We start from the raw sequence: 13,064 nt of genomic DNA, 5'->3' as shown, positions 1-13,064 counted from the left end.
TTGGCCATTGTTGTTGTTTTGTTTGGTTGCTAAGTCATGTCCAACTCTTTTGTAACCCCATGGACTGTAGCCCATCAGGCTCCTCTGTCCATGGGATTGCCATTTCCTTCTCCAGGGGATCTTTCTGACCCAGGGATGGAACCCCGCCTTCTGTGTCTCCTGCATTGGCAGGTGGATTCTTTACCACTGAGCCACCTGAGAAGCTCTGCCTTGGCCACAGGCTACCCAGAATTTCCTGGTTTGGAGGCTGGAGTCTGCAGGCTGTCCCCTCAGCCCCTCATCTGTTCACTTTATCAGCTTAGGCTTCTGGGCACTTTATTGGCTTCAGAGGGGAGAAGCCCAGGCTACAGGGTTCCCAGACTGCCCACTCACCTCGCACAGAAGCACTAAATGATCTCTGACCACTCCCAGGTGCTCAGACTGGCCTCTCCTACATCCCTACATTCCTGCATTCCTGGGGGCATTTCTGCAAGCACACCTGGATTCCTGGCGGAAGGAGGGCTGTGTTGACAAGGGGGGGGGGGGGGGGACGGGGGGACACTGTAGTGCAGAAGCGCCCCCGTAGTTGTTTCCCTAAGGAATACATGTGAGTACCTATCGAGTGCCTAGATCCATGAATTCTACCAAAGCACATAACAATTTCTTGGTTAAATTCAGTGAAAGGAACTAAGACATTGTAATCAGCTGCTTAATGAAAATAATGGAATATGTAAAGAGGAATGGAAAGGGTAAACCTGCAAGAGAGGGATGCTGGGCCACCAACAAAGTTCACACATCAGCTCAGTGACTCCTGGGTCACTGCAGCCAGACAGCATGTGACTCAAATCTGTGCTTGAGCAGAACAAACTGCTCTATACGTCATAAATCTTCTGGGTCATCTGCAAATAGTTCAAACTGGAAATGTTAAATCCATGAATGCCAAGGAGGCACTCATATATCAAAATGAACATTTGTGCCGACAATATAAGTCCAACTGAGAGAAACGTGCAGCTGCATTTATGTGTGAATTGGATGGATAAAAATCTATCCATTGACTCTCTGAAACAATATCTCTATAGCCCCCTATATTTCAAAGTCAGTGGTAGGTATAATGAGCAGATTTTTCTGAATCAAAATCAGAGCGTGTGACTTGAGAAAATATTTTTTCTGCGCTGTAAATGTATTTACAAAGAAGGATGCCTTGGGCTCCTGGGAGGACAAAAAAGCTACAAAATTACAGATGCTGACAGGAAGTGCTGAGGCTGGAAGGAGGAAAGTTCATCTGAAGAAGGTGGGAGGTCTGGATCACACAGCATTTAGGTGCACGTAAGACTGCACCATGGGTTCGCTAAGGGTCGGACACGACTGAGCGACTTCACTTTCACTTTTCACTTTCATGCATTGGAGAAGGAAATGGCAACCCACTCCAGTGTTCTTGCCTGGAGAATCCCAGGGACGGGGGAGCCTGGTGGGCTGCCGTCTGTGGGGTCACACAGAGTCGGACACGACTGAAGTGACTTAGCAAGACTACATCTGAGCAAGAAGAGCCCAGGAGCCTGGGGAACCTGACAGACAACCCCGGGTCATCCAAGGGTGTGTCTGTAGAGAATGGGCAGCAAAAGTCTGAGACGAAGTTGAAATGAAGAGGCAGAAGTGTCCTGCTCCAAGATCACGAAGGCAGTTGCGTAAACATTTAAGTGATTGGAATCCACCGCAGGGAGAACAAGGAGGAAGAAGAAAAAAAATCTGAGGGGTTCTAATTTGAACGTGACTGAATTGCAAACCGGAACTTGCTGAGAAGTATCTGAATTAGACCAAGTTTACACAGAAATGACTAAATTCAAAACTTTCTGCTGCGTCAGAAATTACATTTATGGTAAGAAGATAAGACAATTTTGCACATCTGAGTGTGTGACTGGGAAAGAAAAAGCCATCTCTTGGGCTTTGTTTATTGTCTTCTCCTCAAGTGGACCAGGTCCCTCCTTTCATTGAGGCCAAGCCAAAAGCAATGGCCACTCCCTGAGAGCTCCCTCCAAAGCCACTGCAGTGGGAAATGGTCCAGCTGAGGCCACCAGCAGAGGCAGGTGTATCTATGCCTTCCGTCATTCACTAACTTACTCAACAGTTGTCTTCTTTGTGCTCCACGCTTCTAAGCCTGGAATTCTGGATCAGGCAGCCAAGGAGAAGTTTGGGAAGCCAAGAACAACCACACCAGACGTTCCTCTAAATGGACAGTCCCCTTTAAAACACTTCCTTGGGCTTCCCTGGTGGCCCAGTGGTAAAGAATCTGCCTGCCAATTCAGGAGACACTGGCTCGATCCTTGATCCAGGAAGATGCCACATGCTGTGGAGCAACTAAGCTCGGGCACCACAACTGTTGAGCTGGTGCTCTAGAGCCCGGGAGTCACACTGCTGAGCCCACAGGCTAACTACTGAAGCCCTTGAACCCTACAGCCCGTGCTCCACAGTAAGAGAAGCCATCTCAATGAGAAGCCTGCACACCACAACCAGAGAGTAGCTCCTGCTTACCACAACTAGAGAAAAACCCACACAGCAACAGCCATAAATAAATAAATCAAAACTTTGAAATGGCAACCCACTCCAGTATTCTTGCCTGGAGAATCCCATGGATGGAGGAGCCTGGCAGGCGATAGTCCATGGGGTCACAAAGAGTCGGACACAACTGAGGACTTCACTTTTTCACTTTTCCTTAACAAAGAAGTTTTTTTTTTTTTTTTCTTTTTGAAACTACAAAAGCCAGTATTGCCATTGTGCACTTATGTATACTTAGGCATTGTGCATAAGCACACACATGCACCCCTGTATGGGGAATAGAAGTAAACATGAGTGGCTTTTCTAGAAGGCAATTATATACTATGTACCAAAAGTCTTTAAAATGTGCATACCTTCTTAACTAGAAATTTTAGGTTTCAAAATTTCCATAAGGTAGTAATTAAATATTAGATCAGTATAGTGTAGCAGTTAAGAGCCGATCCTTCATGTCAACAGAATCTGGATTCAGGGCCCTGATTCCGCTGATGAGCTGAATGAAACTTTGGACAAATTACTAAATAAACTTCAACATCCTGGATGTGAAATGGGGATAATGGTAATAGCCATTGCAAAAGGCTGTTACAAAGAAAAAAATGAGCTCAAGTACAGAAATGCCTGCAGCATGATGCTGAAAGGTGATGCTGCAAGGTATACCATTGTTTGTAAAAGGCAAAAGCTAAAATGCAATGAAACTAATACTAGGTGATACCTTTAACAAATTATGACACAGCCATATAATGAATATTAAGCTGTCCTTTAAAAACGTTAGGGAAATATATACATTTTGCTGTAGAAAGATATTCATGATGTAACATCAAGGGAAAGAAGCAGGTTTACAAACTGGCATGCACAGCATAATCTACTTTTGTTTATATGTGTGCATAGATATATAGCAAAATATGTGAAAAGATGGACTCTAATATATTAAGATTGTTGTTTGTGAGGTATTTTTTTAACCTGCGTATCTTTGGCTTTTTGTATTGAATTTATACTGTGTTTGCAATAAGCAAAAAAAAAAAATTTTCATGATAATGTCACTTTCAGTGCAAATGCTCCTTGAGAAGTCGTAGGTAAATTTTATCAGGTAATTATCAAAAATCAAGATCATCCCTCACAACAGAATCTCAAGTAATAATGCAGAAGAAATGAGGGGGAGAGAAAAGTCAGGATCAGAAAAACACAATAACAACTGCTGCAGGCAAAATCCACCACTGGATGCTCAAATTTGTGGGTGAAAGCTCAAGAAGTAGGACAGGTGCATTGTCTCAAAGGCTCTCCCTCAAAATAGTTATTGTGGGTCAGACGGTAAAGAATCTGCGGGCAATGCGGGAGACCTGAGTTCGATCCCTTGGTTGGGAAGATCCCCTGGAGAAGGGAATGGCAACTCGCTTCACTATTCTTGCCTGGAAAATTCCATGGACAAGAGGAGCCTGGTGGACTACAGTCCATGGGATCACAAAGAGTAGGACACTAACTGACTAACACTTGCCCCTTTTACCATGGGGAAAACAGAAGCTTTACCATGGAGATGACTGGCAGACAGCACTTTAATGACATGATCAAAGTTAACATGGTCAGCAATGAGACACATGAATACCGTGAGTGAACTCTGATGTGATGTCCTATGTGAGATACACAATATGACTTCTGCAGTACTCTTGCCAAAAAGGCACAATTTCCATCTCACCATGGCAACACACCAAACTCAAATTGAAAGATAAGTCTGTAGGCTACAAGTTCTCCTTAAGAGTGTCAAGGTCATGAAAGACAAGAAGACTAAGGGATTTTCATAGATTGCAAGAGACAAAGGAGACATGACAAGTGTAATGGGATTCCTGGACTGGCTCTTCAAGGAACTAAAGAACACTAGTGGAGGAACTGGGGAAATTCAAATAAAGTTAGCAGTTGAACTAATAGGATTATTGTGATATTAAATTCTTAGTTTAAATAATTGTTATATGGTTATATAAGAAAAACATTAGAGAAAGCTGGGTGAAAGGCATATGAGACTCTACGCTATTAATATTTTGCAATTTAACTATACATCTAAAATCATTCAAAAATAAAAAGTTTAGAAATAAAGCAAGACAGGACAAGCTGAGGTACACGGGTTTGGTATTATTGGGAAGTCCCCAAAGCAGCCCAGGCAGGAAAATCTCAGTCCTATATTTCCCTCTCCTATTTGAATAGAAAATACTACTTTTACAACTTGTTAGGTTAAAATTAGATGAAAGCAAACATAGGGGAACATAGCATACCAGTTTTCAGCACACAGCCACAGATAACATTCATCGATACTATCAACATTCAACATTTTTCTTTTGAATTGTCACTCTTCAAAAGCATAGTTTCCCCATTCTAATTCATTCATTCAATTCCTTTTTTTATCTGAACAATCTTTTTTTCAAGTCATATCTATAAGTCAACAAAAATTAAAGATCAAAGTCCTTTATATTTTAAATATTTCCAAAAGTGTCTTTGAAAATTAAGTGCAAGTGTTAGTCACTCAGTTGTATCTGATTCTTTGCAATCCCATGGACTGTAGTGTTCCAAGCACCTCTGTCCATGGGATTCTTCAGGCAAGAATACTGGAGTGGGTTGCCATTTCCTCCTCCAGGGCATCTTCCTGACCCATGGATCGAACCCTGTGTTGCAGGCAGATTCTTTACAGTCTGAGCCACCTATTACCCGTTTCTTTTGTTTGCCCTTTCAGAATCAGATACATAATGTTTGTTTCCTCAGTGTCTACTGAATTGGTATCTAAAATCACCAATCTGTTCAAGCTAGTAGACCTCATGCTGCCTATGGAAACGTATGTTTTAATCTTCCATTCCAAGCCTCTTAGTAATTAAAACAAGTAGCAAATACCAATGCAACTAAATTTATTGGAGCTTACATTAATTCTCATTATTGTTTTTCAGTCGCTCACTCATGACCGACTCTTTGCAACCCCATGAACTGCAGCACACCAGGTTTCCCTGCCCTTCACCATCTCCCACAGTTTGCTCAAACTCATGTCCATTGAGTTGGACATGATGGTCGGTCATGTCCCAACCATCTCACCCTCTGTGGCCCCCTTCTCCTCCTGCCCTCAATCTTTCCCAGAATCAGGGTCTTTTCTAATGAGTCAGCTCTTCCCATCAGTCATAGAAAACTAACCAAAATGATTAAATGGACCACAGCTTTGTGTAACTTGATGAAACTATGAGCCATGTTGTGTAGGGCCACCCAAGATGGATGGGTCATGGTGGAGAGTTATGACAAAATGTGGTCCCCTGGAGAAGAGAATGGCAAACTCTTCAGTATTCTTGCCTTGAGAACCCACAAACAGTATGAAAAGGATGAAATGGAAATTTGCTTATCTAGGATCTCTCCTTATTCATTTTATATTTTCATATGCAAAATTTCACTTGATGCAAGATGAAGACTAGATTCTCTAATCACTATAATTCCACATGTGGAGACTTTTTTAGTGACGGTACCACCTCCTTATGGATATTCTCTTCCCTCTTCTAAACTAGCCTATGTACATCTGCTGGATTAATCTTCTTAAAATTTTAATTACCTCATTCCTCAGCTGCAAAAGTGTAAATGGCTCCACATTGCCTTTGAAATATTGTCTAAATTCCTCAACATTCTGGCTTAAATCTCTCTTTCCAATAAAATTTTATCATCAGTTAGGATAATTTCTGTAACAACTAACAGAAATCCCAACTCAAACTGGTCTAAACAGAAGGAAACATTTTCTCATATAACTGGAAGAACAGAAGTTAGACGGGTTTTCTGGTGGTTTAATCCAGTGGTTCTGGCCCCAAGTCCCTAGGATTGATTCATTTCTGTCTATCTCCCTGATTCTCTCTCTTTCTCACCCTGTCTCTGTATGTGCATCTGTCTTTCTCTCTCTGCCTCTTCTCTCTGGTCAATCAAACTATAACTTAAGCCAAATGAAAACATACATTCTTGTTTTCCCACTTTGTCATGGAACGCCTGCCGACCATTTCTACTCATCCTTCAAGGCCCATATCTTCCATGGCTCATCCCTGTTTTTTCCAGCAGACAGCTTTGTCTGTTTTCTCTGTAATTCCATTGTATTTTATATTTGTGTTTGGCCTCAACTATGACCTGTTCTGTAAAATAGTCACTTATATCCATGCCTTATCTGCTGTATTAAACAATGAGGTCCTTCAGGGCTGAGTCCACAGCCAGCCCTCACTGCATCCCCATTTCCTGCCTAGTGCTTTGCACACAGGCTCTCTATAAATAAGCCAGTCAATTAACAAACTCAACCTTATGAGAAAATCTGCAGGGTTACTTGCCCCAAGGTACGATTTTCTCTTTCATTTGGTGTTCTTCAGGGCCTAACACAAACAAGACAAGTTTTTAGTTAAACATGCTATTCTCATTAAATAATAGAGAGGATGCCCTTTTAAAAAAATAAATAAATAAATTTCACAAAAACATCTAACTTTGAGTTGAAAACAACTAGAGGACAGGTTTAGAGGAGGAATTTTCTGCAGCAAATAGAACTTTGAGCAGAAGAGCTGTTCAAAGGTCTAAAATGATCATGGGATCCAGGCTAGGCCTGCGTCATGTCTGTGATGTTCCCTACTGAGCTGCACAGTATCCCTAAGTGAGACACCAAACAAAATCCAACACCTCTTGGCATCACTCGCTCTCTAACTATTCAGAGGCCTGACGTAACCCTTTCTAAGATTCGCCTGCGCAGAGTGGAGTCCAGAAGAAACCCAAGGGGAAACTACATGGTAAAGTCAGGCTTCCCCTGATGCCCAGTATCATTACCCACATAAAGCACATTGGAATCTGCATTATATCAGAGCAAGTTGGACACTAGTTTCCTATAGTTAGTAACAGCCAAGAATTCAGCAAAAGCAACAGGGGGCCTGGAGTGCTCTGTGGGAGAGAATGAATTTGCTTTGGTCTAAGATGAGGTCAGCGGTCTGGAACTGGGATTCATTCAATCACTCACCCTAAGACATTCAGTAAGTGTCTGTTAGCGTGAGGTACTAAGTTAGTTATGAACTTCAAACTTCTTTTGGGCCAGCTGGAAAAGCCGACCCTTTCATCTCCCAAAGCTGCCTCCTTCATCCATGACCCAACAGCTCCAGGTCTCTCTGGGATGTGGAGTACAGGGTCAGGAGCTTCCAAGTCACAGAGCAGACGTGGCCAAGCCTCACTGCAGGCTGTGGTTGTGACAAGCCAGCTGGCCATGCCCCACGGACTGCTAAGTGAGGGGGGAATTCACCTTCATCCCTCGTGTAAAAGGCTGTAAGGACATATTGCTTATAACTTGCAACTACAGGCTCACTGTAGATCATGGGACAGAGCAGTGTTTTGACTGTATGCTGAACTGAGGTGATCACCCTAACACCAAATTTTGAGGGTCTCTATGGTGATTGAGAGCAGCTCAGAAAGGCAGCTGCTGATAGGAAATAACTTACTCTTTCATCATTCACTCATTCATTCACGTATTGATTCCTTCATCCAAGGTTGAGCCTTTCCATCTGCCAGGTTCTCTGCCCTTGAAGAGCTAACAGTGAGGAGACAGACACATTAAACAATAATTACCACTTGCCACAATCAGTGCCATGATAGAAATAAGCACAGAGTGAGGGAGCATGGTGTTCTTGCCTAGAGAATTCCATGGACAGAGAAACCTGGCGGGCTACAGTCCATGGGCTACAAACAGTCATACATGACTGAGCAATTGTACTGACAGAGCACAGAGAGGAAATGACAAACTCAGGCTGGAAAGGCAGAGAAGACTCAGAGAGAGGATAACACGGGATCAGTGAGGGATGGAAACATTGGAGATGTTCCAACCCACTAGCTATTCCTGATCCTTCAAAATAAGTGCAAGTACAAGTGAAGATATGAGTGGATTTACCTTAAATATAGGAAGAGTTGGAAAACAACAGGTTAGGGCTTTTCTGCAAAATATGGGGATAAAACCATTGCATGAAGACAACACAAGCCGTTAATCATTTTCTTATTATTAACAACTTCTTTACTGAGGCTCTTCTCTGTCTCCTCAGTTCCCTGTTGTTTGTGGGTAAATATCCACCTGCTATTTTACAATATTCTTGCTTAATTTGCAACCAGCTGCCTCGAGGAAGTAAGATATTATGTTCAAGTGTGACTATTTTTTCCACCCCCATCTTATCACCAAGAAAAAGACTAAGTCAACAAAATATATTCTTAAAATAGACAGCTTATGTAAAAAAAAAAAAAAAAGCAATGAGATATTAAGCTAGTGCTGAGAATTGTATCTTTTCGAAGGTGTTAGCTCAAGGTAGCCAAAGACTATACAAGCATGATTTGGCAAGTCTTATGGCATTCACAAAGCAACAGGAGCAGACCTAGTCTAATGGTAGTGATAGCTTCTAGGTCAAATGAAAGAATTAGCTACTCTCTGGATTGCCTGTTTTGAAAGTGCTTTTATTTGAAACATTTTTGGTCCTTGGAACTTCTGAGACTTTTCAGTAGAAAATTTCCGTGGCCTTGGAGTTGGGTTTCTGGATGAGCCGAACGCTATCTCTCTGCTCAGAAAAGTATTGGTAGGACATGCCCGAGAACAGGAGCACTTTGGAATAGCGCCATGCACATGCGATAGATACATGCATGACTAAGACCACCTTGACTGGCAAAGGGAGAAAAATTAAAACATCGAGGCAGAGCTAATTAAGGGGCATCCTAGAGAGAGAGGAAATTCCTAAAGCAAAGAATAAATAGTGCAATTCTAGGTGCTTTAGTTCAGGAAATGGAAAAGACTTGCCTATAGGAGGTTATTAGGAGGCAGTACTGTTGTATACAGCCTACTAAGAAAACCGTATTTCACAGCATCCCTATCTCTATTTATTTGTTAACATTGATGTTAACAAATAAAACAAAGTTAATTTTTTCATCCAGAAGACATCAAGATTGTCATACAGCAATAAAAACACAGTATCTTACATATACAGCAGATTAAGGCCCAAAGAAATTCAACAGCCTTCTTACAGTCTTAAATAATTTAATAAAATAAGAAATTTCAGAGCAAATATTTCCAAACTGAAGGTGGAATTTACCCTGCCGGTGGCTCTGATCCAGGGCATTTTTCTGAACTTGAAAAGGGGCAGCAAGAAATGCTTTATAGGAACCTGTGTGTGTTCCCTCCGGGTCATCATAAAAATCACGACAAATCATAACAGTTTGGAATTCAAGAAAATCTAATAAAATTCAACTCTTCCTTTTTATAGATAAGGAAGACAAGGCCTCAGGGAATACAGTGACCTCCTTAAAGTAACACAGTCACCAAAGTATATGAAAAAAGCCAAAACTTATGCTCCAGTCATCTGATCCTGACTACAAATTTATCCAACTCAAAAAAAAAAAAGTGAGCAACAGTAGAAAAATAAAATCTCTACTTTTTCAAAGGTGAAGAACATCCTGACAATCATCTACAACTTCATGAAAATACTAGCCTTAGTACTAATTTGCATTCTCAGACTCTCACTCTCCTTGTTGAGGATCATTTGTCTGAACACCTGCTACATTAAGTTGTTTGTTGTTTACTGTCTGACTCTTCTGCAATTCCATGGACTATAGCCTGCTAGGCTCTTCTATCCACGGGATTTCTCAGGCAAGAATACTGGAGTGGGTTGCCATTTCCTTTTCCAGGGGATCTTCCCAACCCAGGGATTGAACCCCTGTCTCCTGTATTGGCAGGCAGATTCTTTATCACTGAGCCACCGGGGAATGCCCGCTACATTAAGTTAGGCTTCTTTTAATGACTACAATGAGAGACAGTGGCTCTAGTTTCCCAGGAATTATTCCATATTTATGGTGATCCTTCTTGGTTTTATAAATTCACTAGGTAAACTAGAAAATATCTTTTTCCTCCTAAGAAAATCTCTCTGAGGTTGCAGCTTAGTGCATGTGAAGATCTCTGAGGCGAGAGCAGGAATAAAAACCAGTTGGAAAACAACTGGGCTTCTAGCAGGATTCTCTAGAGACTTCATGTGCACACAGGCTCCCCACTACCACAGAGACTCAACATCTGTTCTTGGTTTTTACCTTTTTCCGTGTCCTGGCATGGGTTTCTGGGCCTCTGCATCCAAATGCCTGTCCTGGCAGAACACGTACCCTCCTAGTACCACCTATCACATCCGTTATCCCCAGCACATGCCTACTTCCTCCTGGCCACCGTCCTCACCTCCCACACCTGCCACGGACTTCTCGTCACCACTCCTCTGTCCAGACTCCTAATCTGTCCTAGGGCGGGAGGGATAACCAAGCTCCTAGGGCAGAGTTTCATACATGTGTAGGATTTCCTGGGACAGTTAATTATTTTTAAATTCTTTAATCAGCACACTTTTTATTTTGCCCAGTAAGTACATGTTTAAAAAGTTACTGCCATCTATTAGCATCATTATTGAATAAATAATATTTCTGCAGGTTCTGGGTTTTTTTCTTTAATAAACTGTATTTTAACTGTAAGACAGTAAGAAAGGCATTATCTTATTTAAAATTAGCTTGTCAAAAGACTTAATGCATTGTCCTTCATTTTCTTATTTCTCCCTGGTTGGGTGAAAATTTATTATAGTCCTAGATTTGGAAGCAACTGCTCTAGAGTGAAGAGGTCAAATATCTCTAAGAGCCAGGACAACAACAAATTACCAAGGCTGCACACAGGACCAGGATTTGAGTGAGGAGAGTGAGGCAGTGGCCTTAGATACAAAATTTAGAGGGATGCCAAAACTCAGTAATCAAGATAAATAATATTTTAGTAAAGCAAAATTAATGTAACAAAATCCATCCATCTCAAACAAAATGTTAAAATCTTCCATAAGGGCAGGAATTGTCACTATATGGATTTTCCCTTTTGCTTCAGCTCCAAAATGGCTCTGCCGGCTCTAAACTCATGAATCCAACCCATGTTGGGAACAATGGAAATTAGAGGGTGCGCCTTATATGACACTGGGCTGCCTGCACGTGGAGCCACAGTGCAATCCCTGGTCCTAGTGTGGTCTGTGATCTGCCAGTTCATGACTATCAAGTGTGTCTCAGAAAAAAGCTTCTGTTCTGTGCTGAGTCGCTCAGTTGTATTCAACTCTTTTGTGACCACATGGATTGTAGCCCACCAGGCTCCTCTGTCCATGGGATTTTCCAGGCAAGAATACTGGAGCAAGTTGCCATTTTCTCTTCCAGGGCATCTTCCCCACCCACGTCTATTGCGTCTCCTGAATTGGCAGGCGGATTCTTTACCACTGTTCCACCTGAGAAGCCCCAAAAGAAAGCTTACTCTCAGGAATATGGGTAGATCAAGGCAGACTAACCAGAGTTTTCTTAATAAAATAAATTGATAAACTTCATGCAGAATGAAGGGATATGTTCACAAAAAAAACAACTCAGCTCTGAAAATTCTCCAACAAAGAGAAAAGGGCTGTCTCTTAAACACCTGCTGCAGGTACCAAATGGACAAGGTGTCCTTTCAGAAGGGACAAAGGATTCAGGCCATGAGCTCAATCTGGGGACCCTGTATGGACCCCGTAAGAGGAGTCAAGGACATATGGTGGCATTCTGATTCCCTTCCCACACCTGAGGGGACAAAACAGAGGTGAATTTAAAAGGTGAACTATGTTCCCCTGAGAGGCACAGAGATTGTAAAGCTTCTCTGTGGTCTAACTGTAAAGGCTCACATTTATTGAGCACTCCCAACACTTAGCACTTTACATAACACTAATTCATTTCCTACTGATAACATCTCTCCGAGGAATGCATTAACCTTTTTTCATGACAAAGAAACTGAGGGTCTTGAACCCAGGGAGTCCGATTCCAGAGCCTGCATGCTTAACCACTGACTATACTGCCTCTTAGGCGTGAAGACAAGAAGGAAGCACTTGCCCAAAATAATACTGATGGGAGGATGTCTGGAGAATATACAGTCTGTCAATCCCCCCAGACATTTCAAATTTCAGCCTTGGATCAGGGAAGAACACGAGCAAGCTGTACAGTCATCAGCTTGACATTGAAGGACATTATAATCTAATGTTGAATGACAAAACAAATCTAACACAAAGATGCTGTGGAAGGCATCATCCACTACCTTGACACAGTATTCTCCTTACCAAGACCCATGGGGAAATATTGCCTGTAACTCTCAGTATCAGGAAAAGCTGTATTCTCCTAAATAATCACTTTATTTGTAAGTGTGAACAGAGTAAATTCTGTTCCTATTTGTTTTCCATCTTTGTTATGGCTGCTAGGAATTGTTGCGCCAAATTTATATCCCACATCAAGAGACTCTCCAGGACCATAGTTTGTAATAAGTCTTTTGGTGTACTATGTTCATGCCTTGCTTTATTAGTTTCCTACCTATATTCTGAAAGAGATGGGAATACCAGACCATCTGACCTGTCTCTTGAGAAACCTGTATGCAGGTCAGGAAGCAACAGTTAGAACTGGACATGGAACAACAGACTGGTTCCAAATAGGAAAAGGAGTATGTCAAGGCTGTATATTGTCACCCTGCT

The 13,064-nt window shown here is 41.9% G+C and overlaps 1 long non-coding RNA gene across 4 annotated transcripts in view; it reads right to left on the bottom strand.

Moving 5' to 3' along the window:
• The window catches only part of LOC145523559 (uncharacterized), an 880,911-nt gene that overhangs the window by 701,209 nt on the left and 166,638 nt on the right, over positions 1–13,064 (bottom strand). The window contains exon 3 of one of the 4 annotated variants that reach the window (XR_014066702.1): positions 7,992–8,080. The exons of the other annotated variants lie outside the window; for them this stretch is intronic. This is a non-coding gene — a long non-coding RNA (uncharacterized LOC145523559). The remainder of the gene's footprint in view (positions 1–7,991; positions 8,081–13,064) is intronic. 4 annotated transcript variants of the gene reach the window in all.

This window comes from Giraffa tippelskirchi, chromosome 2, assembly GCF_054371585.1.
Source record: "Giraffa tippelskirchi isolate mGirTip1 chromosome 2, T2T-mGirTip1v1.2.pri, whole genome shotgun sequence".
NCBI classification, from domain to species: domain Eukaryota; kingdom Metazoa; phylum Chordata; class Mammalia; order Artiodactyla; family Giraffidae; genus Giraffa; species Giraffa tippelskirchi.
This window is presented reverse-complemented; position numbering and strand designations above follow the sequence as displayed.